The sequence below is a fragment of the Seriola aureovittata genome, chromosome 15, assembly GCF_021018895.1.
Source record: "Seriola aureovittata isolate HTS-2021-v1 ecotype China chromosome 15, ASM2101889v1, whole genome shotgun sequence".
In the NCBI taxonomy this organism is placed as follows: domain Eukaryota; kingdom Metazoa; phylum Chordata; class Actinopteri; order Carangiformes; family Carangidae; genus Seriola; species Seriola aureovittata.
In genome coordinates, this window is record NC_079378.1 from 9,788,026 (window position 1) to 9,813,749 (window position 25,724).

Sequence of the window (25,724 nt, forward strand, 5' to 3'; positions counted from 1 at the left end):
GAAGAAACGAGTGGCGGAAAGAGGGAAAGGGGAAGTCGATTAAAGTTGGATCAAACAGGAAAAATGTTACCCTAAGTGAAAGACGCCACCATGCATTTTCCCCCTACCCCATATTAGTTAATTATCGTGCTTGTGTTCGGGCCGGTGTGTCAAGAAAATGTGAAGCTGTCAGCCACGATGCTAACTGCTTAGCTAAAGGCTGTTAATTAAGTCTACTGGACGTTAGCATTGGCTAGCATTGGTTTCCTTAAGTTAGCTTTTGTGACTCGTCGATAAAGTAAACCACGAACACGACGGTGAGCTTCGACCATCGATTCAAGCTGTGTTGGTCCTCCGGGGGAGATGTTAAAAGGTCATATAGCGCCATTATTTGCCTCTGCGGAAGACTTGACCTCCATTGCCGCCTGCAAGTCACCGTTTCTTCAACATCTCTCCAGGACTGAAACTGAACTGTAAGTTGAGTTTTTTTTTTACTTTTGGCTGCAACTACCTAACTAAAAAAGACACTAGTAGTTTCCCAGAAAACCAGAAAATGTTTGGAATTCTTACCTAGAAATGACTTAAATGATTATTAACAGTTGTTCAGTTGCCCATTAATGTTTAGTTGATTGACTAATTGCTTAATTGAGCAATCTTAGCTCTTCATTACTCTGAATGAAGAGGAGAATCATATAGATGGGTTTCCAGCGAGGTCATCAGCCGGATGCTTGTGCAGGCAGGGCACAGAAAATTACCCAAGATGACTGAGAGCTTATGAGAAGAGCAACATGAAAAGTTGTTTTTCTGTAAAATTAAGGCGTGGAAAATGTTCATTATCCCAAGTAGGAATCTTGCCTGTCAGCCTAGATTGCAGAATTAGCTATTGGCTCCAGTGATCTGGTCAGAGCCATGGGTTTTATGAAGGCGGTGGATAGTATTATTATGGAAAGGTGAGACGGCTCACATCGTCACTGTGTCTTTGTGTAATGAATGTTAATACTGTTTTTCAGGCTCTGTGTTTAGAGTTTCAGTTAGGGAACAGGTGTGACCTGATAACGGAGCAGACTAATGGCTTTGAATGGAGAATGTGTGATGTTAATATTTCTAATTTTCCAGCGAAAAAAATTAAACAGGCGTGTAGAGACTCTTTTTCCTGATCTTGTGTGGCTGATCACTAATTCAGATTAAATCCTGTATTGGCACAGTTTGTCAGGAGTGAAGCTCTGCCTGTTTAGACTGTCATCTCTAATATGAGGTTTTGCATTAATGTAATACATCTATAATCCAGTGTCTGGTATATTTTGAGGAAAGAGCAGGATTTTCATACATGCTAATCTTTCATATGTAATCACCATAGTGAGTAAGTTGGCACTCTGGTACAGCAGGCAAACAGCATGCTAATGGTAGTTTAATTCACATACATTTTTTTAAATTTTATTTTATTTTTTTCTTCTATATGAGCTACCCTGAGCTAGTTCTTCTGTCAGTAGAACCTCCTCCTAAACAGCCATCCACAGCCCCCAACCATTGCCATATTACTGTCAGCTACTATCACAGGAAGATATTACTTTTGAAAGCCAAGAGAAACCAATGTGAGTGCATGTTTTATGTGTACAGTATAAGCTGTAAGTTTGACTCAGGAGAGGAACTCTACAGCTGGTGGCTCATGGTCTCACCCCTCTTAATCATTTCTTGTGATCATGGCAGATATTTAAGACTGGTCAGATGCTTCAACCCACTGTGTTGTTTCATATTCATTGCCAATGTGGCTGATAAAGGTACTTGTTGTTTCAGACACAGTGGGAACAATTTGCATACAAATATGATATTTTTTCCATTGAAATCTGTACTGATTTGTTCACAAAAGTACTTCAAATGTTCATATGAATTGGCTTCGGCAATACCAGTAGCTGTTGTTTGAATTGCCAGCACTAGACACTGGATGCAAATCTATAGATGCCGCTGTAAAACACAGTTCTTCTTGTCTTTAGTGTTTGGCAAACAGTTTTTTGGTGCCTTACAACCACCTTCTGGCTTCTAGCGAGATTGAACGATGCTCTCGTCCATATTCATTAATTGCAAATGCATACGTTCAGTTCACGGTTCACCAAAAAATGAACATGCTCAATGCTCAACACCGTGTGTGTGTGTGTGTGTGTGTGTGTGTGTGTGTGTGTGTGTGTGTGTGGAGGCTCATTTTATGCTTAGTGAGGTGTTTTATGCCAGAGTTCAGTTGTAACAGTAACTTTTAATCAAAATATGTAAATTGTAGTTAAGAAATTGCCGTTAAAACAAATTCAGGGTTAAAATGACCTTGTTTGAATTTTGGTTTAATTTGAAGTTGTAGTTAATTGTTTGTTTACAAGCTCAACAGCATGTGTGTAATTTATTTTGACATTATTGAGTAACGTTTTTGCTTGTTTTGCTTTGCTAATTTGTGAAGTTTACTAATAGCTTAGGTTGATTTTAGAAATAAAGAGTGAAGTTTTTTGTTGGATGGAATCTAATTTGTATTATTTGGGTATTTCATTTTTGCTTAATTTCAATTTACTAAGGTAATATATAATTTTTAGATGCAAACAAAACTGCCAAGAAACAACTATTGTAATATTGTTTGGTGACGGTTATTTGTGTGTGTGTGCGCGTGCTTGTGTATGTGTGTGTGTGTGAGGCTTCCCCACAGTTTTTAAGAGGTGGGATTATTAGGAATATTGTGAGGGTCTAGATTACTTTGACTTTTGTTCCTTTCCATTAAAAAAAATGGTTGAATTTTTACCTGTTAAACAATTTCATACATGTAGCCACATGTCCAACCGTGCGACAGTGAGTCAACCAGGCTATCAGTTGCTGCCGGTGCCACTGAGTAATCACCATAATCCCACCACACCAGCCTTGGCAGCCCCAGCCAAGATGCTCAGAAGGTGCTCATCTTTGAAGAGCTGGAGTCCAGTCAGTAAAGGAGATGGGGGTGAGGCATCAATTTACACCCTGTTGGGCTGCTCTCCAACGTATATTGGATTGAGACAGTGTGAGGCAGGCTGATGGAAACAGAGAGAGATGCTGTGATGGTAGAGGCAGCTGTAGCAGTAGATTACATTATGAGAGACAGGCTGATTGATACAGAAAGCTGGTTAGTTTGGATGACGATGGCCGTTATAAGAATAGTGTTTGAGAGCTGTGGGGGCACAAGTGTGTGGTGTGAATTTGTGTGGGTCTGTGATATTCAGAATGTGATATTTTCACAGCTTTGGGACTATTAAAATTGTTTTTTCATGTGGTTTTTATAATGGCTTTCTTATTGCTCTTAAAGGGGCTTGTAGACCTCTTTAACAGTATGTCACCTACTAGATGCTTTCAAGTTCAAATTTAAGGAAGAGCAATTTTTTTGTTATTGTTTTATTGCTCCTGGCATTTCTTGTGTTATCATTTCTTGACACTTCATTTTATTAGATGCCTGGAATGTTGGTGAGCTCGGATCATTCAAGCAGGTAGCCTTTTTGACAAGCTGTGATGTTATCCAACAGTTTCAGCAGCTGCTGGCAGGCAAATATTTAACCCCTCCTGCAGTGTGTTTGCTGACAGTCTCGTGTTGTGTCTAAAACTAATCATCTTTGACTGAACAATTAGGCTAAGATGGAAAGTCCTCACTGAGGGAGGCTCGGCTACAGCAGAGACGAACAGATAAAGCAAACGAGGGCTCAATTTCATTTCACTCCTTCTCGTCTTTAACTTGAGGAAAACTAATATCTGTGCACTTGCCAATTCTTTTGACCCCTTGGCCGGCTTCTTTCTCTGCTGGCTCCTTTAGTGCCACCTCTTAAGTGATTGATTTATTTGCTGCTAATTTGTTGGCTTGTTACAAGCAGATGGAGGCGATGAGTCTTTTGTTCATTCTTAGTTGCCCTCTGGTTCTCTCTCAAATCCAGTAATAGTGAAGGAGACACACAGATCTGACAGGAAGGCTGGTGGCAACCAACTGTGGGAGTTAATTTTCATATTTCACCTTGTGTGATATTAGTTGGTATAGTCACCGAGGACTGTAGTCTCTGACAACAGTTACATTGTTTGCCTTGGATAACAGTGGGAGGCATTAAATATTGACTGTTCATTTCTTAAAATAAACTCAAACTTTGAATGGATGCCACATTTCTCTCTCTCTCCCTCTCTGCAAACACTTTTTGTGTGTTTGGTGTGGCTATTCGTATTCTGTGCTTCTTTTTTTCTCTCTCCTGTCTATTGGTCCAATTGAATTGAAATGAATTTTCAAGTTGTTCTAGCTTGTGAACTTTATAGCCTGCAGACTGCTTTAGAGGACATCCTATACAGAATAAAGTGAAATTTAAAGCAGAAGTGACAGTGACTTGTTTACACTGAAGAACCACTAGTTATCCCCGGGACTGCTGACTTCATTATCTGTCTTACAACTCCTTTGGGAGGTAATGGAATAGGAAGTGTATCATGGTGTGAGAGAGAGAGAGAGAGACTTAGAGAGAGACTGAGACTGACTGTACTGAACATTGCTCCTTTGTACCCCATATGTGTGACTGGGTACTCAGATATACCTTATGTTAAGTCAGGCCCCCCTTTTGTGATTCAAAATATTTTCATGTCACGCTCACCTCCCAAACCCATGTAAGAAAACACACATGTGAGGGACTTTCACAGTAATGGCACTAAGAGTAATACCACAGCATGTTGTTTCTGAAGTTCACATTTTCAGTTTGAATTACTTACTAGTATTTGTATTTGTCTTAATAGTAGTGGTTCACAATCGCATTGAACATAAAACTGTTTTACTGGCAGGGCTTCCCATAGGAAACTCACCTGGTTGCAGATCAGCAATGCTGCATGCTCTCCAGCGCACCCTGAATTACAGGCACACAGAGAGGCCAGTAGAGAGACTGATGTAACAGGGCTGGTAAAACCTTTGTGGATCTGTTGAGGGTCCACATGCTTTGTACTGGGGGTCCAACTATGAAATGTTTTGTTGTACCTGGGTGGTGCACGCTCCAAGCATGCTGGCAGTCAGAGTGAATATCAGTAGGTAATCTAATATATCTAATCTAATGTTGGCTAGTTAAATCACCTCTCCTTTCTTTTTCTCTTCTTTCTTTCACCCTCTTGCCTTGGGCGGGTGTTGCCACCTGCCTCCACCTTATCCACTGTTTCAAATTAAAAGCTCTCTGCCGAGTTATGTATTGCAGCAATGACAGTGATTTTGCAGTGGCGGGCTGCTACTGCAAAATGTATATAAGGGAAACACTGGTATAACCTTCCTGATGGTAGGATTCATTGAAGCACTGTTGTGGTAGACTGCATTAGATTTACGGTGTACCTACTTAAACTGCAGCTGAATGTATACTAATGTATACTAATGTATATAAAAGGTTTCAAACAGACCTGGTTGATGTACATTTATAGTTTATTTATAAAAAAGACACGGTTTCATTTATAGTAAACATTTTTGACTTATAGAGGACACTAAATCAATTATAAAGCTGTTATGCTTTGTTTTTCATCTTACACACATCTTGCAACTAGAAAACTGTTTTGGTCAACTTTGGTTTGAGATTCATCTGGAGTTTTAAGTGTGAAATTGTGCATTATGAAAATTATGCATAGCTCAAGGCTCAGTGTATGATATGATTGGGGAAATTAAGTCGCCAAGTTGGTAATCTGTTTTATAAACTTCAAAGAGTAGAGACAGGGAGGGACATAGAGAGTGGGTAAGACATCAGAAATTTGGCAGGGATGCAGTGTTTTCAGTGTTTGGGAGGTTAGAAAAGGACTTCTCGTCTGGAGATCTGGAAATGGTGTGGGAGCTATGCAGACTCTGATTCTTCCTTTTTGCAAGTTAACTCCAGCTAGCAGGGAACTTGCAAGGTGAGCTGGAGTGACAGCAGGAGAGGCTTAAGAGAGTGGAGCAGTTCCCGTTGAGAACAGGACTGGTGTGGGATTCAACTAGAGAGCCAAGTGGTGACAGTCTCTACTATATTTCAACTTTTTATCGTTAATGCACATATTCAGCAAGTTGATGAGCAAGGCCTGCCTTACATTAGCTCCTGTGAAATGGGTACAAAAATACAACAGTAAAAGCAAGTAAACAAGTGGCGTTCTTTGACATGCAGATATTATGAGGCCAGTATTTTCTATATTTTCTGTAATTGGAGAGAAAAAGAACTCATACTGTATGTCCCTGAGATACAGCTTACCACATGAAATGAGGGGAGGGAGCAGAGGCACACTGGGTAATTGCACTTGTGATGTCTAGGGGTATCTTTCGCCAAGTGTGAAGGGGCAGGTCTGAGGACAACTACAAGGGAAACAACCGAGGCATGCTTTCACTGACATAGGAAGAACCTGGAAAAGAGCCTGTGCAAAGGAAAAAAAAAAAAAAAAAAAATTTCCTTTTCAACATTTGGTAGCGTTAATCTTCTTTCACCAAGCATGCTAAAGGTGGCCCCTTTTAACCACCTGAAAGGTTGGAGAGAGTAGAGCAAACCTAAGGAGGAGCGGTGTGAACAGAGCGTATTGTCCTCAAAGTGACAGTTTGCTGTGAACAGAGAAGTTGTCAGGTTTTAACAGTAGGCAACTTTGTGGTTAACAGAACTGGCATAGCAGTTCTTTGTGGGCGCTTCTGACTGGGCTGTGGTCTCTGTGCTACCCTGCCTGCCAAAGGACCTGGATCACTGTATAAATTCATTTGTAGCGAGGCTTGTAATCAGGAAAATGGGCTTAGGTGTGTCTCGTTACATGTGCTGATAATACCCTCACCTCAATCACACCAGTTGGCCGAAGTGCAGCTTGCGGCACTGGATTTGGTGCTGCTCAAACTGCTGCTTGAGACAGTTTCAGACTGGTGGTGTTGGTGCACATCGTTCAAGTGTCAGACAAAATACTGCTGTTTAAGTCCTGTATCAGATGAAGACAGTTTGCTTTGGTGTGCATATGAATCTCTGCAGTCAACTGTGAATTCAAGCTGTGGTTCTGTGTGGTTCTCTTTCTCTGTGCCTTTTGTTTCCCTTTATGATTTAAGCAGGGGGTCTTTGAAACTAGGCTTCCTAAAATTAGAACTTTTTGTCAGTGGTGATGAAAGGAGCATCGACTATTTGGAGGCTGGAACATGGTGCTCCTACATTTATGATTTGCCTTTTACAACCAACTGTCTTCCATGGATACCACGAAGAATAAATAGAAGAATAACTATAATGTGACAGACTAATGTGTTTTGTATTTTACAGGTCTGGCTTGGAGGTCATCAGCTGAGTGACACAATGAGACTGACTTGGTAAGTACAGAATTTGTCTGTTTAGAGTATAATTTCCAACAACAGTCAACAGAAGATGAATTACTGGAGATGTGAAGGGGTTTATTTTCTGTTAGAGTGTTTGGGATGAGTGCAGGTGCATATTGGCCAAAGTTTCCCATTTGAAGAGATGTAATCTATATTCCATCAGTGTTGAGGGCTCTTAAGTTGCTGGTTATCACACTGTTATGGGCCCTGAGCAACAGAACGACACCAATATGTGATGTCACCCTTGTGCCCCCATTACTCTGGGAGAGAAAAATCTCCGAAGATATGTCTGTCTTCACTTTATAGATGGATGTGAGATTCATATATCTCAGCTGGTTGTGTCTTTTCCAGTTTAATGACCTCATAAAAACAGAGGATTCCCCTCGTAACCTTTTGTCATGCATGGAGCCAGTTTATCTTTGCTTAAATGACGATTTCTTCTCATTTAAATGAAATGGACAAGACAAGATTGATTTTCTTTTAAACTCTGTATGATGAATTAAGATTGGAAGTGTTGTCTGTGACAGAATCCATCAGTTGTTCCACAGACCTTTTATTGTCATGAGGCTGAAAGGACTTAAAGGTGTGAGCAGTAAGAGGAAGCTGGAAATTGCTACATGCTACAGAAACAGATGTAATTCTGTCATGCTGTGAATGACATTAGTACCACAACATGGGTGTATTTTTCAGAGCAACAGCTGTATGATACCAGTGATATTCAGCTTTTGAAAACTTTTCTTATCTAGAACCAAACCAAACCTTAAATGTAACTAAATTAGTAAAATATTCCATCTGATTCCATTGTATTCTTCAGTTTCTCTGCATCCTCCACTCTATATAGAGTTTCCCCTAGTTCAACTGCGTCAGGACTGTATGCTGTCACCAGCAGAGCTGCTAGCATCCTTGCATCCGTGCATGCGTGTAAATGCCTGACTTACAGATGTTTGGGGCGCCGTCTGTCCATCTTTTGATTTTAGAGGGATTTATAGCACGTGCTGGAAAGCAGTTAATATAAGAAGTTGTCAACCTGTCTTTCCTCTGCTCCATGCCGCTCTGTGTGTGAGGGGAGGGGCTAAGACACACAGTGAAACAGAAAGCTGAGGAGAGGAAAGAAACACGACCGTAAATGACAGCAAAACACTGTAGTGACTCTCACACTGAGCTTGAAATGAAACAAGTGAACATAAATGGGTGCGTGTTAGTTCGTGTGGCAATACTCATGTGTGTGCATGTACACACATTTCATATTCAACAGTTGTGTTTTCTGCTTAGTCTCCACAAATGAAAACTGTGAGTGCAGTCTGAGTAGATGGTATAGCACTTTGATGGAAGGGGACTTTAAGGCAGTGGCACTTACTTGCACAGCCTCAATCTGTCTGCTACATTTTAATTAAACCTTTGATGAAATCATTCAGTCTAATTATGGGTTTATTGTCATGAGATAATGAAAAATGACTAAATTCAACACTTTATTAAAATGAAAATCTGATCAAAACTTATATTTTTTAGAAATGTTCAGAAGCAGTGTTTTACATTTAATGACAATAACTAAGAAGCAAGAACCTAGCCTTTTTTTTTTTTTTTTTTTAACTTAACCTTCACTGAGGCTATAACTTACCTAGACCCCCCTAAATAAGCTGGAGTTAACAGTATTAAAACAAGGACATTATCCCTCCCTGCAATCTCCCTCACTACCACTGTCAGTTGTGTTAGTAACAATACCTAGCCAAACTGGAAACCCAGCTGCCAGGAATTAAACCCAGGTCTCTACAGTGGTGGGCGAAATGACAGACAGCAGCCTTAGCAATAAAGACTGAACTCCTTGTCAATACTCCTGAAAGTACAGCCTCTGAGAACCTTTTAAAGTTACAGACTCTTCATGGTGTTTTGTAGTTTGCATGGTGAAACTGCTAGAATAGGAAAATGTCAAATAAAACATTGCTCAGACTCTATATAGTCCACTGTGTGCTGCTAACATAAATAAAAGGAAGTACTCTCATAAGTTTGGGTAGAAAGTTCAGGACACGTTTACTTTTTAAATCAATTCCACAACTCTCTACTTGAAAGAATATGTATTACAGTATATGGCAGCTTTGCACTCTGGAGTCTCTAGCTGGATCTGTGGTCAGCAGACTCCTCAATTTTATTCTGTTAAGTTTCCCGGAGATAAAGCTTTAATCGATCAACTACCCATCCTGCCACTCTCGTCCTCCCCTTCCCATCTTTTGACCTATAGTACTCTGGAGACACTGTAGACTACACTCAGCTGCTGTCTGTCTGGCTCTTCCTTACTGCCAGCGTTCCTCCATCTCTCTCTTTTATTCCCTACAAACTCTTTAATGATTAATTTATTCCATTAGTCACTAGACAGTAAAGCAGAGCTGCTGGTTGTTGTAAGAACAGGCCTCAGAGATCAGCTCAGAGCAAAGCACCATGTTCTCTAATGCTTGCAAATTCCTATCAAGCAGAGCAGATTACACGATTAAGATTTACTCAATAACAGGGAATGTTCCGATTGCCGAAGTTGCTGGATGAATAACTTTACCTGCTGAAGTACCTGCTGTGGGCTTGGTAAAATGTAGAAAAAAAAAAGAGACAAATAAATTGACAGCTGTACACGCTGTGACTGACTGCCACCTGTAAGAACCATTCTGACTGACTGATGTATACTTTGACAGCTTAGCTCACATTCATCTTGGACTTTTGCATTGACAAGGGTTTGTTTGCACATGCATGCATGTAAATGTATACATCTGCATTCATGAGCATGTGTTAGTGTCTCTTTTATGTGGAGATTATGTGGGAATATACAGGGCTCTGTCCACCTGTTATTGTGGGACCTGACATGGAGGGAGGAAACTAAAAAGGAACCAAAGGTTTCTAGGGCTGTGGGCATTTTTCTGAAAAATCTTAAAGTAGGTACGGCAGTAGGAATGCATGATATGAGGAAAATTTGCGATGTGCGACATCACTGTTGGATTTTGTGATGACGATATTACTTGCTAGGCTACTGATACTGGACGTTGGTATTTCCATTACATAGCTATTTTCATGTTGATTTCTAAGTTTTTCTTGTTACTGAACTCCATTCACTATTTGTCAAAGGAGCTGTGAGCCTCAAACATGCACTTCATGCTGTAAGTGTAGTTTTTCTCCTGTTGGAAGCTCGTGACTCCTCCCAAAGGGTTTACTCTCCACCGAGGTGCCAGAGATCACTGCCTCAATTAGCGCAGGCAGGATTTCGCTTGGTTAACATAAATATCATGCATTGTTGTCTTGGCTCTATTAAGTCGTGTTATTGTGCTGCTCAGCACCATTCTATGCTACCGGTGCTATTCATTTACTGCTTTGTTCATGCGTAATGCCATGGCATATGCTGGCTGCTAATTTCTGATTGACCTTAATGCAGTATATTTGCATTGATATTAATTGTGAATGTATTGCTTGTAGAGGCTGAGCTGACTTTTCTTTTGGTTGGTCAACATGTGAATTAGATGCATTGGTGCTGATTTTATAAGCTGTCAAATAAGGATTCTTGTGAGTATCATGAGTGTTATGAGCTGAATTGAATAACTCTCTGGGGACGGTGGTCCTTCATGTATGTATCTAATTTCTGCCACTCCATCTGAAAGCATGCATAATTAGTTTTCCTCAAGATTAGACAGAGACTTGAACCCTAATCAGTTTTAATTTCTTAAAACCTCTCTGCAGTTGACACATTTCTATACAAAAATGGTAATGCACTGATAACTTTTTAGCCGTCTGACACTATTTTTCACTTGCTTTAATGAAAAGCTGGAAAAAGCAGAATGCTGATATTCCAGATGATGATTACTGTAGCTGCTCTTCATAATAGCACTAAATGATTGGAGGCACTTTCCTGTACAAAAAGCTGCTTTATATGTATGACTAATCACAACTTTCAGTAAGAGCAATCTCAAAGGTGGGATGGGCTGGAGAATTTGAAATATTCTTCTTTTGCTTTTTTCCTTGCTCTCACTTGCATTCTATGTCAGCAGTACTTTCACTTTCCTGTCAAATGTGCGTGCCATCGAGTTTCACTGGGCTGGAGAGCTGAATCGAATTCTTGATTTGGGCAAATCCCACTTATTTGGACATACACACACACACACACACACACACACACACACACACACACACACACACAGATACTTACTGACACAGACCTGTATCATCTGCAAAGTGCACCCAAAGATTTGCAGATGCACATATCCAACATCAGCAGTGGCTGAGGCTTGTGGTCAAGAATTGTCCAGCTGCATAATATTCTCATTTACGTTGTCTGTATAAATTAATTCAGCTTCTCTCCCCTGCAACGCCAACACAGTTTGCAATATCAGACCTAATACTTTGTTTGACTATGAAGATGTTTGTCAGTATCAATGTGCACTTTGACAGTATATCCTTGAATGCCTGTGATGTTTAAGAATTAACACTGCATCAGTTCCATGCTACATTACATTATATGATTTTAATGTGCGTGTTCAGGCTTTGGAAGTGCAGGGAGCAAAAGAGAAGTAAAGATCTCAACTCAGCTATTTGGCCCTCTAATAGGTTGATCTGTCTTGTAATAAGCTCCACCATTGTTTACCTAATTAGGGAGAGCACACAGTGATTGAAAGTGTCTCCCTGTAATATCAAAGGTTCCATTATGTTAACAGAGGATGGGTCTGCATTTAATCAATAAATGATTCATAATAAGACAGTTGTTAAATTATTTAGCTTCCTTGACATTGTGAGGCAGGATTGTTTGCCAGTACTACTGTTATTTGCATTATATATCATTCATAACTTGCTTCTTGTAAACAGGTTTGAGTTTTAGAAAAATAACGAAGGAAACTTTAAAGTTTTAAATGTTTAATTCTGTGTAATAAGTCAGTAAAAGTATGACAAAGTGTTTAGTGTGTCTAATGTGTTGTAATGTTTTTTTAAAACGAGATGGTGATACTGACCATCAGCGAGAGCATATTGGCATTAGGATATGTTGTATGAATATGTTTGGGTGATACTAGTCAGCTAGTCACAGTGGACAGTGGTGTTCTAAATACAACAAAGGCCTGCAGACAGACATACTTAACAGACAAATAGCATAGACTTGCTAACTACAACATGAACATGGTTGGACTAAAGTAGGCCCACTTTAAGGTCCATTTAATAGCTGTTCTGGAAAAAATAAAACTGTTGTAGCCTACTACTGCAAGCTGTCATTTGTTGAGGCTCTCCAACTTATTTCTCAGCCTGTCTATCGCCTCGTCTCACCGTCTGTGTGTGTCACTCATTGACTTGAGTCGCAATAATTGGCTGAGTAGCATCACATGACCAGTGCCATAGACACTAGGAAAGCTGCGCCAGTCAAAACACACACTCAAATGTCAAAATGTAATAATTATGTCTGGGTAAGACGGCGTCTGGGTCTGGACCGCAGTCCACCGTTTTTATCTAGTTGAGAAACCATAAAGTACTTCAATACATTACAAGGTATCAGATCAGTGCATTGACTTGTGCATTTGCCGATTCCTGATCCAATGTTTTAGGCAGTATCAGAGGCATCTCCGATACCAGTATCGGCTCCGAAACACCTCTTTGGTCAGTGATGAAGAGAAGGTGGAGAGAACTTTCAACACTACCAGCCTTTTTTTTTTTTGTGACAATTGAGAATAAATGTTAACTGACTAAATGTCTGTTTTGATCACAACCCAGCCATTTTTCAGAACTTAAATGGGGAATGTTCTGCCAGATCAAGGCTTTCATGTTAAGGGAGACAATGCTGCTGATGCAAGATTTTTATCCAAGACTCACAATTTACATCTCTATTGCTAGAAAATATTAAAAAAAAAATGTCACTGGACAAGTGTTGATTATTCAAGGTCAAACTTTGTGTATGATGAGCTGCTTCTTCGTGATGCTACTTGGTATTCAAGAAGCCTAAAGTGTTCTCATCAACTTTCCGTGATGCATAATGAACACAAGGAGAAAAAAAAAAAAAGCTCTGAGCTGATCTGAAATTGGACTGTGGTGTACAGACTGGTGAAATGGTAAATTTATTAGATGAGAAGAGAAGAGAAGGAGCAGAGCTGTGCTCCAAGTCAAAGAGAGATCAAAGTCTTAACTTTTATCTGACGTATAACTGTAGTTTAAGCGAGGAACAGGAGGGCTCGCAGTTCTGTGGATGAGGGAAAGGATTGAAGGAAAGTAAAGGAAAAGAAAAAGATAAAATATGCAGTAGACCAAGAAGCACATTACCTCATGAAACATAAGATGAACAGAATTTCATGCTCTTGTGCTTCAAATGTCAAAGTTTTAGAGCTATGTATTTACCTAAATGTCTTTAGAAAATGATTGCCAGACAAAAAGATCACATCCTCTCATACAGCTATAACCTCACTCACCTGAACCTTTTTAAAATACACGGTCCCACGTGTGTATTATTTGAGCCGTGTTTTTGTTTGTACTGGACTCAATGTTCATACAAAACATTTCAAGATTATACCAGACTTTACTGTTGCAACAGTTGACACAGAATTGGTTCAGACTTGTGGCTTTGGCAAGTGTTTTTCACATAAAGGATGCTACTGCAGGCCATATTGCCTTTTTCTTTTTTTTTTTTGCCAAAAAAGGCAAGGCAAAAAACTTTTGTTTGTGCCCTCACTTTGGTTTGCTATCTTTTATACTCACTCATTCTGACTTTTTAGTTGAGAAATTTAAAGAGTTAATTTTCAAAGGAGATCAGGGTTGTACCTGTAATTAGGGATGGGAATTGATAAGATTTTATTGATACCAGTGCCATTATCGATTCTGCTTATTGATCTGATTCTTTATCGCTTCCCTTATCGATTCCTGTGGATTTTCTGTGTGTGGGGGGTGGGTGGGGTGGGGGGGGGGTAGGCCTTCACAGGTTTTCAGTGTCAACAACACACATTTTGTTATGAACACTGAACAAGAAAGATAACTGCTCTGTAGTTCAATCCCTTGAGGAGGGGGTGCTTGTTTTGCAAGGCGTGCAGAACTTAAGTGGAAGGCGTCAATAAGGGAATCGTTGAGCATAAAGGAGATTCCCATCCCTACCTGTAATGAAAAGGGTTGAAGAACATTAACCTTTTTGTTTTGGGTGCAATATTTTCAGGCTTGTGAACAAAAATGGGTGAGCCTGCTAACAAGTGTCTGGTAACAGTAACAAAGACTTGGCCCTAAACAGGAGGAGAAATTGCCCCTTTCATGCCAAAGGACAAAAGTGCATAGTTTTAGAAACAGGTTAATACCAAAAAATTGAAGTTTGACTTGCGTGAGACACTTGTTAGTCCAAAAAGCATAAAGACAAACTGAATTTGCTTTCATTTTAAAACGTGCTGTTATGATAATTGCACAGATTAACTTTTTTGTAATCTCTAGTTTTGAAATGCTGAGGTTTCTGCCTTTCCTGCATTTGTTGGTGCATATGTGCGTGTCTGTAGTTTCACTGAGGGCTATGCTGGTATGTGCCAGTAATAGATTAGTTTTCGATGTAGACAGTTCATTAAAGAACACCTAAAGTGAAAGTCTCAGATAACCATTCCTCAGTGAGGGGTAATTTGCAGGAGATGAGTCTACCATTCTCCATGTCAACAGGAAGCTAATTGTTGTTTGTTTGCCTTCCCTTTTCACGGATGTGAATATTTCCCTCCAGCAGGGCATTGGCTGTGAGATAGGGGTATTTGGGTACACAAGCAGCGAGACAGAGAGAGGGAGAGAGAAGGGGGGAGGGCAAGCAAGATTGCGAGATAGTCATTATCGCCTACACTAATGAGAAATTAATTACACCACAGCTGGCTGTGCAGACTGTATTACTGGAGGCTGAATGTAGGGGGCAGCATCAGTAAGGCTTGGAGGCATTTGGGGGGTTTGGGGCTGACATGAAGGACCAAACTCAGTAACCATGGAAAAGAATCAACAGCTGATGGCAAAATAGATATAGAATAGGCTTGGAACACAGTGTGAAGTCAAAGACAAAACCTCAGGAAACTGGAATATTTAAAGCTGATAAACCTGAATCGAAAAGGGGCCTCAGCATTAAAACAAGCTTTTTTTTTGCTTTTTTTTTTTTTTATGCTGGCACGCTCTCACAGACTAGTAGCTGCCACTTTGTCATTATAGCTGGGCTAAAGTGCAGTAATGCATATTGATGTTCATGTTTGACATTTAATATGTATGGACATCCAGAGATTGCAGATGTGTCTGCAAAGCTAACACAAACTGCCAATACATCTTCATACTGCCACATCATAACCGAGGTAGAATCAGCTGTGAGCTTGACATTTCAAGTTTTCTATATCTTGAACGTCAGTGGACAGGCATTTCGTTTCTTGGCTGGGAGTCGATTTAGAAAGTGTGGTTAGACAAGGGGACAGACATGCAGGTAGAGACACATGGACATGAACAGTTGAACTTTTAACTGCATTGCGGGAAAAAAAACGATTTAATCCAAACATTACTCAGGTCTAGTGTGATGCTGTTGGTGCACTTTTAAGAAAAAGTACCTCAGAATTATAAATATTCCATCATTTGTTATCTTTGTATGTGCTACTTCTGCTGAAAATGTATTTTTATGTATTGAGGACTCAGTCGTTGTGACTTTCCATAAGTGAACACACAGAAGGCAATCATAATCAATTCAGTCAAGATCAATTTATATCTAGATAGAGCAAACAAGTTTGACCATTATTGTCCTTAAAGGTCTTTTTTTTTTTTTTTTTTTTTCATTTTTGGTTGCTTCCTGCCAACCCCTCATGTTACTGATTTTTAACAGTAATCACTGTAGAGAGAGCATTGCATAAAAAACTTTGGGCAAAGCGAACAACAGAATTCTGTTTTTGGTTTAATTCTCTTTCAGTTCGTGCATTTTAACCCTTAAAAGATATAGCTGTAAAACTCCAACTCAGCGGTATATTATAGTTGTAACAGCATAGCATTTGAGTATATTAAGTCCGCTTTCGTAGGGTTGCAGGAATTTATATACGTACACCAGACTAGAACTGTTGTGGCTGTCTTTTCCTTGGAGACGCTCGGCACCAACAAAGTTATCTATTCCTTTAGGTTTTGGAGCTTTAGAAACTGGACAAAGTTACCATTACGCAGTAAAATGATAAGTAACAACTTTTAGTTAGTAGTTAGTATTTCTGTGCAATTTATATATAATTGTTGAATGTTTGACATGGAGATCTTTTATTTATGATGATTTAAGTATTATGTAATTGTGTTGGTTTTGTTGTTCTATGACGTCCTTGACATTTTTGTAAAATAAGCTAAACAAAACAAAACTGAAAGGCTCTTTCTGTTTCACCTACTGCCCTTGTGTTGTTTGCATGCAGTGCGCTCTGGCAGCGGTGAAGCCTTGCAGCTAGAAACACCATCCTCACTGTCCTGATTTGTCGTCCGACCCAGTAGCAGCCAAATGCAATGCCCTTAGCAAGACACTGCATACTCACCGTAAGCTACCATAGATAAAAGCATCAGACAGCCGACTAAAATGCATCTATACATTTATGTTTGCACAGATGCATCTACGTGTGCAATTACGTGTGTGCAGAGGGTCAGTCGGTTATGAAGGGCCCCAGTAGAGTTGATATTCAATTACATGATGGAGTATTTGTGAGGCGAGACCGATGGCGCTGTAAAACCGCTGCATGCTCTGAAGGTACGCGCCATGGTTAATTTAGCTTCCGTAATGAGACGGCCTAGAGGAGGAGGAGACTGTGGGGGTAGTGCATCACAGAGGGATGAAGCAGTGTGGTATTGCAGATGTGACTTAAACACATGGACAATGAAGTGAAACAAAGGAAACACTTTGATTTACAGCCTTTACAGCATACTGAATGTGTTTTAAATAAACATGTTTTAGGATTAAAAATGTTTGAGAAGAAAATTTAATTCTAGAGAGTTAGAAAAATAAGACAAAAAATATGCAGAGGAGCAGAAAGAAAAGGATGAAAGAGGTGAGGGTGAGGTCAGTTTAAATAGATGAGAAGAAGAGGCTGCAAGTGCCGCGACTGCCTGCTCTTACGCCCTTCTATTAGAGGTTGGAACAGATCAGTCCTTAAGGAATTAAGCCATTTGTAAAATACATGCGCGCACCCAGAACCTGTGAAGTAGCAGTATTGATCGCAATAAGCCACTCCTACTCTCTCCATTGAATATGTGTCTTTTCTAGGTTCATTGGTTTCTGATGCAGAGAGCAGAAGGGAGGCTCGTTACATTGTGCTGATTGAATACATGAGAAATTCATTAACAGTTAAATAATTCTGAAGACAATGGATCCGTAATTAGGCTCTTAGAGAAAGAGAGACCCCCCCCTCCCCTGTAGGCTTACATAAAGTTAATCCCTCCTTTCTATACTGTGTTCTACATAGGAAATTGTCTTGTGAGCTCAAAAGTTTTTAGTGATCACACAACAATGATTGCGCAACAAAAATGCTCAAAAATGTGATTATCTCTATATATATTTTTTAAGTAATATCCTCAATATTTTACTTATGTTCGATTACCATGAATTAACAAAATCTTAAAAGAATAAGATTTTCTCGGCTCCCAAACTCCTTCAATACCAATTAAAGAGTGAGCTGGATACTTTTGGAAAACTGGCATATTTAAAGCAATATGTTAGTGCAGCAGTCCTGGCAAAATTTACATCCATCAATGAAAGTCTGTACTTTACCTTAAAGCTATGAGTAGACTAAACCCATAATGCTGGAACCATCCAGAAAGGGAGCGGATAGGCCTCTAGACTTTCTGCAGGCACTGCAAACCTCCTCTGAATGTCACAGAGGATTTGGAGAAGAGCCATATTTTCTCTGCCAAAATGAGAGCTGCCGTTTCTATGAGAGATAGAGAAACAAAGTTGTGTTGTTCCCGATGGCACTCATCAATCTGAATATAACAGTGACTTGTTTCATATGGGTAATTCTCCCCGACTATTACTCTCTCTCTACACCACCACTAGCTTCAGGGCAGCAGGTTAGCTACCTATCTACATAACAACAATGGCCCAATTACCTGAGTCTCACACACACACACACACACACGTGCACACACACTATGCAAACATGCACACTCTAATGGATTCATGTGTAAACAAATGTACTGTAAACTTCCAGACATGTAAATTCAAACACAATTAATGTTACACACAAATACACAGATTTCTAGGCCTGAACATATAAGATTATTTTAGCCATATATTTCTACAGTTCTTTTTTTCCAGGGATATTTACTACCAGAAGAATGTCCAAGTATGCAGACAGTCTGTCTTATCTCAGTATCCATGATAGGTACTCAGATTAATCTTTGTCCCAGCAGGATTCCTGTTTCTCTTAGATTTCATCTCAACATTTCTCCTTATCTCAAATAAAGTAAAGCTGAATCTCTTTCTTAGCTTTTGACATTATTAGTAAGCATAAACACCTTTTTAAATTGAGCAAATCTTGACTTAAAGTGTGCCTGTTTTCCTGCTGTGTATTAAAAAAATATAAAATTTTATCCAGTGAGTGTGTTATGATTCCCTAAATCTAACCAAGTAGTTCCTCAATACAATCATTTCTTAGTTATTCTTTTTTTTTTTTTTTTTAAATTCAAACCATAATTTTTTCCTTACTTTAGCCAAGTATTTTTATTATACTCTCATGCCTAAACCAAACTTGTAGTTTGGTTTGTGGTGGCAGTTAATAAAACGGTGATATGAAGGATTTTTATATCTGTCATATAATGGCTTTGAAGGCACTGACAAATGATGCTGGAGCTTGACTCTGTAACCCTGCCATGGCTGGTAAAAATCATGTGATGTCTGTGGACTACTAAACATTATTTAATGAATTATGTCAATAATGAATTTTTTCAGTGGAGCTGTTTGTCATTTGTACTGATGGTTCAAAGGGGGGCGTTTATTGTTAATTTTAGAGTTCACTAACAGGCGTTTTACCTCTGATACCCTTGACACTTTACAACCCTCTACAGCTGTCGTGTGGTGCACGACTTCATAAAGTCCAGGTCAGCAAGTCAAGAAAGTGGCGTTTGTGAGTGCACCCAAAAAGTGCAAGGACCATAGTTGTGCCCGCCCCCTCTCCTTTTCATCTCCACTGGAAAGTAGAACTGGAGGTTATGCAGTTGGACAACTAATAATTGCTGCTGTTCCCTTTTGGTTATCTTGAGAGAATAATTGTTTGTGTGATCAAAAGAGAGATTTGGGGATACATCTTTATCTCCCCCGGCAACAATGCAGACATTACACCAGCCTTCTCCCTCTCGTTCTCCCTCAGACATTGTCTCATACCAGAGGCTACAGTATGAAAGCTTTTGGATTGACAGAATGTTGGCTGGCCCCACAGACACAGTTATCTCATGGTTGACTGAGCCCGGTGTGTGTAATCAATGAGTCTAATTAGTAGGTTGTTTACCAAACTGCTGATATGCATTGGCCTTTTCACATTGTTTTTCTGGGGCAGGGCAGACCCATATGGGGATACAGACTGCATAATCTCACCTCGAAAAGAAGCATGCAGGCACAGCTAGCATTGTGCATACAGTGCACACACACAATACACACACATTTTCATTAACACCTACCAACACCAATCAGACATAAATCTGATCTCTTTGAAGTTAGAATGTGGCCACAAAACTGACATTTTTGTTCCATCTGGCTGAGTCTGTAGAGACTAGTGGTTGAATAATCTGTCCCGGGAGTGATGAATATGGTCACAACTTCAAACACACTCTTACAGCCCATTTCTCAGAATTATCTCTTTTTGAAAAATACACTCAATTTTAACATTTAAAACTCCACCTAGCACTCACTTTAGATCATATACACACTCACATAAACTGAGGCTAAGGAAGGCTCTGATTGAGATAGTCTTGACCTGTGACTTGATAGAATGAATTGCATTAATACTTTGCTAAAGTTCTATAATACATAGTCCTAGTTATTAAGAAACTGTTTTAATAGAATGTCCTGCGTTTGCTTTCGAAGTGTAAAGACCAATGTATGATATCCATAATTGTGTTATTTCTGTCGTATTTGTGCAGTCCCAGCGGCTTACAGTGTCACCCCGCATCATGAGGATCCTGGGTTCAATCGCTACCCAGCTTTTTGAGGTTCATGTAGCTTTGCTCCAGTTTGTTCATGCATTGCTCACCCAAAATCACACCTCTGGGTCCAAGTGTAGCTGAGTGTACCGATATTGATGTTGCAGTGCATTCAGTTTTGTCTTCTTTGATCATGGTTGCAAAGTCTGTCTGCAAGGTTCAGTTATGAAAGCAGTGATTGGCAGAAGGGAGAAACGAGAGATGGAGGGAGAAATCAATGAAATAGACTCAGAACAGATCCTGACTGCATGCACTTAATGTGGATTTATTTAACAAGGGAACAGAGAAAAAAAGGAGTCAGAAGAGAGAAGGGTGAAGGAGGCAAACGCCAATTCCTCTGGGTTTGAACAAAAGCCTACACTCGTTTTCATCATGGTGGAAGCTGGAGGTAAGGGTAAGTAAGTGAGAGGAGCAGTGAAGTCTTTCTGTACAAGTATGTGTGTGTCCAGAGAGGAATGTTATGGTTGACCAGGCAGACATTGTGTGGGCTGACACAGTGGGCAGGGAGGGCGCCAGAGCTGGAGAACACATTTAGTCTCAGAAGGCTGCCCTTGTCTCAACCTGCTGCTCAACTACTCTGAAGATACTAGCCTTTGATTCTTTCTCTTCTTACCTCTTTTCTTTCTTCTCTCTCCTTTCTTTCTCTTCCTTTAGCTCAAACAACTTTCTTTCTTATTCCTCCATCTTTCTGTGTAATTTTCTGGATTTGTTTTGATCTAACATCACACCTTATCCTTCTCCTCTATTCCTCAGTCTGTCTTCTTTACTTATTCTCTCTCATGCAAGCTTTATATCCATCTCAATCTGTCTTTTTTTGCCCTTTCGCTGTAATTAAATCTACTTTAATTCAAAAGTTCGTTTGGCTAAGCTAAAACCACAACTACACCCAGATTTAACCGGAAGAAGATTTATATGTGCTTACTGTGTGACTACGACTACTGTGTGGCAAGCATGTCCGCATGGTTATTATGGTGTTTCTACGTGGCTGTTCCTCAAATCAGTCATTACTTGCTAGTACAAAACTAGGTGGTTGCGTGGTATTTTCTATGGTCCTTTGTGACTTCGCTAGCTGCTAGGTGCAAGAGTGAAGGAGATTGTTGCTGTTGTGATTCTGGTTGGGTTGTATTGGTGTATAATGCAGCTGTATTCAAAATTTTAGGCAACCCTTGGGCAAATTACATATTTTGTTGGTTTTTGACGTGAGAAGAAGAAAATACAAGCCATTAATACACTCTTGCTTTTTATTTCAAGATCTGCATTCCTCTGTGCATCAATACTGGACAGTGTAATCCCAGATCACCCCTCCTATACCAGCCAAGCCTTACTGCAGGTCCTTTGCAATCATGTGGGTGTTTTGCTTTACCTCTTTGCCCAGAAGCTGGGTAGTTTTATTTGATGGGGTTATTCGTCTCCCAGATCTTGTCTTGATTAAGGCCTAACATGTAACAATTTTCTCAGTTTTTTACAAGTAGAAAAGTGCCCAAAAAATGATGGTACTGTGTGATGGATAAGAATGTAAACATCCAAAGCGCCTAAAAGTTTTGCACAGTACTGTGTACTGTGCTATATGAATTCTGTTTAACTTACATTACATGACCACTTACGAAAGGCAAAGCTTTATCATCATTGTCAAAGATAATTATCATTATGATCAGTATTAATTCCTTTTTCTTCTCACATCTACAGTGCTATGAATTTTGGGTAACGCCCAAAGTCAAGTCCTGTAAATCTTTACCCAAAGAGGGCAGTACGTGTGAGAATTTGACAGCCATCACCACTCCAGACTTCCAAGTGTGAGGAGGTCCATTTTTTATCTTCTGGTTATTTAGTTATTTGCCTGTGTTGATAGTATTCAGAAACATGCTGTTTGGCTTTTGTAATGCTGGACCGTCAACATTCACGGCAATGAAGTGTGTATAATTTGAGAATGAGAAAACACAGAGATGCTTTCAATGTTGAGCACCATGTTTGCAGCTGAGCAAACAGAATTAGTATAGACGTAATTGAATAATCACCTACTTACTATTAGTGGCAGTAGAAGTGGTCACAGAGGGGGAGCTAGGTCTGCCGGTATATTTAGAGCTCCAGCTGAGTTTCTGTCTGTGTGTCTTAATTAAAACTGCTGAGTCACATTTGGTGGCTTGATTTTAGTTCTGAATGCAAGAAATGCAGTCATGTCTTGAAAAATATAGCTTGTAAACCCTAGGTAATTTTTTTTTTTAAACATTTAGACATTTTTTGTCTATGTTTTCACTGTTACAGCATTCAATGTCCACTGCATGATGCTACAGTAAATGTCAGTTCCAATGGGAGCGAATGGTAAACACAGGGTCAGTTCTTTCCCACATTTGTTGTATCTAGCCATACAGCTTTGAGACTACTGTCACCACCCTGCTACACTGGAGGTCAATTGAATTTCACCTGCTCTGGGAATTTAAAAATGACATGTGAAAGTGATGTCAAAGGAATTGCCCAACAAAAGAGTGGCACAATAATTAATATAAAAGAAGAATAAGTCAGATTTTTTTTAAATAAAACACACTATTCAGTTAAGCCTAATATATGCATTTCCAGTATTAATGTCCAAATGTGAAATCAAAGTAGGTTAATTAGCATTTTAATGCTCATGGCACATGCACATTGTTTTTTCTTTCTCTCACATACTGTATCTTTTTATCTTGGCAAAAGTAAATGATGCGGCGTAATCCAGCCTCTCTCTGTAGGTGTAGTGTTGTGTTGCTGCTGGGGGGCTCACACTGACTTACTGGTCCACTCTGATGCTCTTTGGCTATGGGAGGAAAATGCTAATGAACAGTACAGCGTAGCAAGTGCTCCTCCTCTCTCTGCAGAAATGATGTGATGTTATTTACCGCCAGAAGAGTGGATAATGGAATTTCTCTTCCTCACTGATCTCTCTCTCTGTTTCTCTTCTCCTGCCTCCTCCTTCTCCTCATCATCATCCTTCTCCTCTTCTTTCCCTCCCTCTTTCCTTTATTTCTGTTTGCGCGCATATGGTTTTGAGGATGTTTATTAGCTATCAAGTCAAATTCATATATATTTCCTGCTTCATAACAGGCACAGCAGACAATTCATTTGAGAGAATATAAATATATGAGAATATGAAAATGAGATGAGGCAGAGGGAGTGAATGGGGTCTGTCTGTCAAAGGAAGATGTTGAATTCCTGTGGTTGCTGCATTGAGAGGAAATTTGCAAGTAATTTCCATCATGGTTGATGGTGGGTTACAGATTCGGAACAGACCTGAATTATAGAGTGTGAATGGCATTTATATGCTATGGCATGCTTTTGTTTGTAAAAGCAGAGAGTGCAAAAAGAGGGTTGCTTTATTCTGTAAAATCTGTTCCTCCTGCACAATAGTTTTAACTGATTGAGTGTCATGCAAAATTTAGCCCAACCAAAAAGTGCAATCTTTTAGCTATAAAGCTTTTCAACATGTGACATTGGATTGATTTCCCCCTTTGAATGCAGACTAAAAGTATTAATATGTCATTCTCTAGCTGGTGGCTTAAAATCCTTTTAACTGATATCTATTTACTCAACACATACTGTACAGTAGAGTACAAGCATATGATGTGTGAATGAGAAATGGATTTCTTGGGGGGGTACAACAGCATTAATCCCTGGCTATTGACTGCAGAAGCAGTTCAAGTATCTGCAATGACATATCACACACCAATCAACCATCTAATGTAGAGAGCAACCAGCAGCAGCAGAGCGTGTGAAGCATGAATTAAAGAACTTTGAAATTTGCTCTGCAGGTCCTCACTGAGGGAGAGAAGTGGAAAAGCCGTCATGTAATTAGTCCATTTGAAGAGAATGATAATGAATGGGATTGTCATGTAGGCTGCTCATTTGGGCCCAATAATGGATCATATAATTAGCAGAGGGGCAGAAACATTGCTTTTTTTTTCTTCCCCCCACTGTAATTAATCTTTGTGGATACTCTGTGCAACCAAAAGACCTTAAACCTCATGGACTGGAACTCATGTCTGGCATTTACAATAAGGACTGTGGAAATACATTTCCAGTAATAGATTACAAAGAGTCTCACAGAAACAGCGTATATTGCTTCACTACGTAGTTTCTTTAGCATTTATAGAAAACTTGTACTCATAGGAGTGACCCCAAATCTAAAATATTTGACATTTCAATCTATCTCATGAGGATCTCATGTAATTTAGAAATAAAAGCCCCATAACTGTTTCACATTGATCTTTTGCAGATGATTTCTCTTAATGGTTTCTCTTGGTAGTTGCTGAGTTTAAGTGGAACCTTTACTTCACAGATTTACAGTATGAAATATTTGTGTGGGTAAAAGAACATGACCTCTGCAGTTTTGACAAACTACATAATATCCCGAGGTACTTGTCCAGTAGGAACAGGGATATAGATTGAATATTAAACAACAAGCAAGCGCTCTTTGAGAATACAAATCTAGAGGGGAACTCAACAGTTCAGTTTAACACTCTAATGGTTTCCATAAATATGCAGAAGACAGACAAATGTGGTTTACCATATAAGGAAATCTGACAAAGATTTTTAGAATGTGGGCCCACATTTTAATTTTCAACACAGTAATGCAGGCAGGGTTTGTAGTTTTATGAGGCTGTATTGAAGACTGAGAAAAGTGGAGGAGCTGTAGCATAATGGGAGATCACAAGTCATTAGAGTAAGATGGGCTGCAGACTTCCAACAGACTGCTTCAGATGGCTGGAGGAGCTGACTGGGGAATGGTAAACAAGAGGCCGGGGCACAGGAGGAGGCTGGCAGGTGACTGCAGACTGTATGAAACTGAATGACTAAGCTGGGATATTTACACAATTGAGAAGCTGACATGTCAACAGAATTACTCGCAGGAAAATCTTACCTTTGGTCTGCAAAAACATATGAGGGTGGTTGGAGACGATGTCTTAAATAGGAGGAACAATGACAAGTATCTGGAGAGTAATCGGGGAGATGTGGAGCAGCTGAGACTGAGGCAATTCACTGTGGGGGGGGAGAATTAGTATTCACAGCAGAGGGCCTCATCATGACATAATTGAGATTATATCATACAGGATGAAAAGTTTTCATCCAAGAAGCTTCCACCGCAGACCCCCCACAGTTCATTAGTTTCTTTGTGACTGTACAGCTTTTTAACTCGGCAAAAGAAGAGCCTGTTCTTCCACTCGACACATACTGTACATCATCTGGTTGAGCTGTCTGCTGAAACACCGTCTAGCCGGAGGCAAAGTTGGCTGGCATCTGACGGAGCCAAAACAGATGCTGAAGCAGCAGATGACGAACCTATTTAAAT

General features: G+C 39.7%; 1 long non-coding RNA gene across 1 annotated transcript in view; it reads left to right on the plus strand.

Annotated features, from left to right (window-relative positions):
- LOC130182354 (uncharacterized) overlaps positions 1 to 25,724 on the plus strand; it is a 139,982-nt gene continuing 114,258 nt past the window's right edge. The window contains exons 1-2 of the long non-coding RNA XR_008829704.1: positions 1 to 452; positions 7,221 to 7,267. This is a non-coding gene — a long non-coding RNA (uncharacterized LOC130182354). The remainder of the gene's footprint in view (positions 453 to 7,220; positions 7,268 to 25,724) is intronic.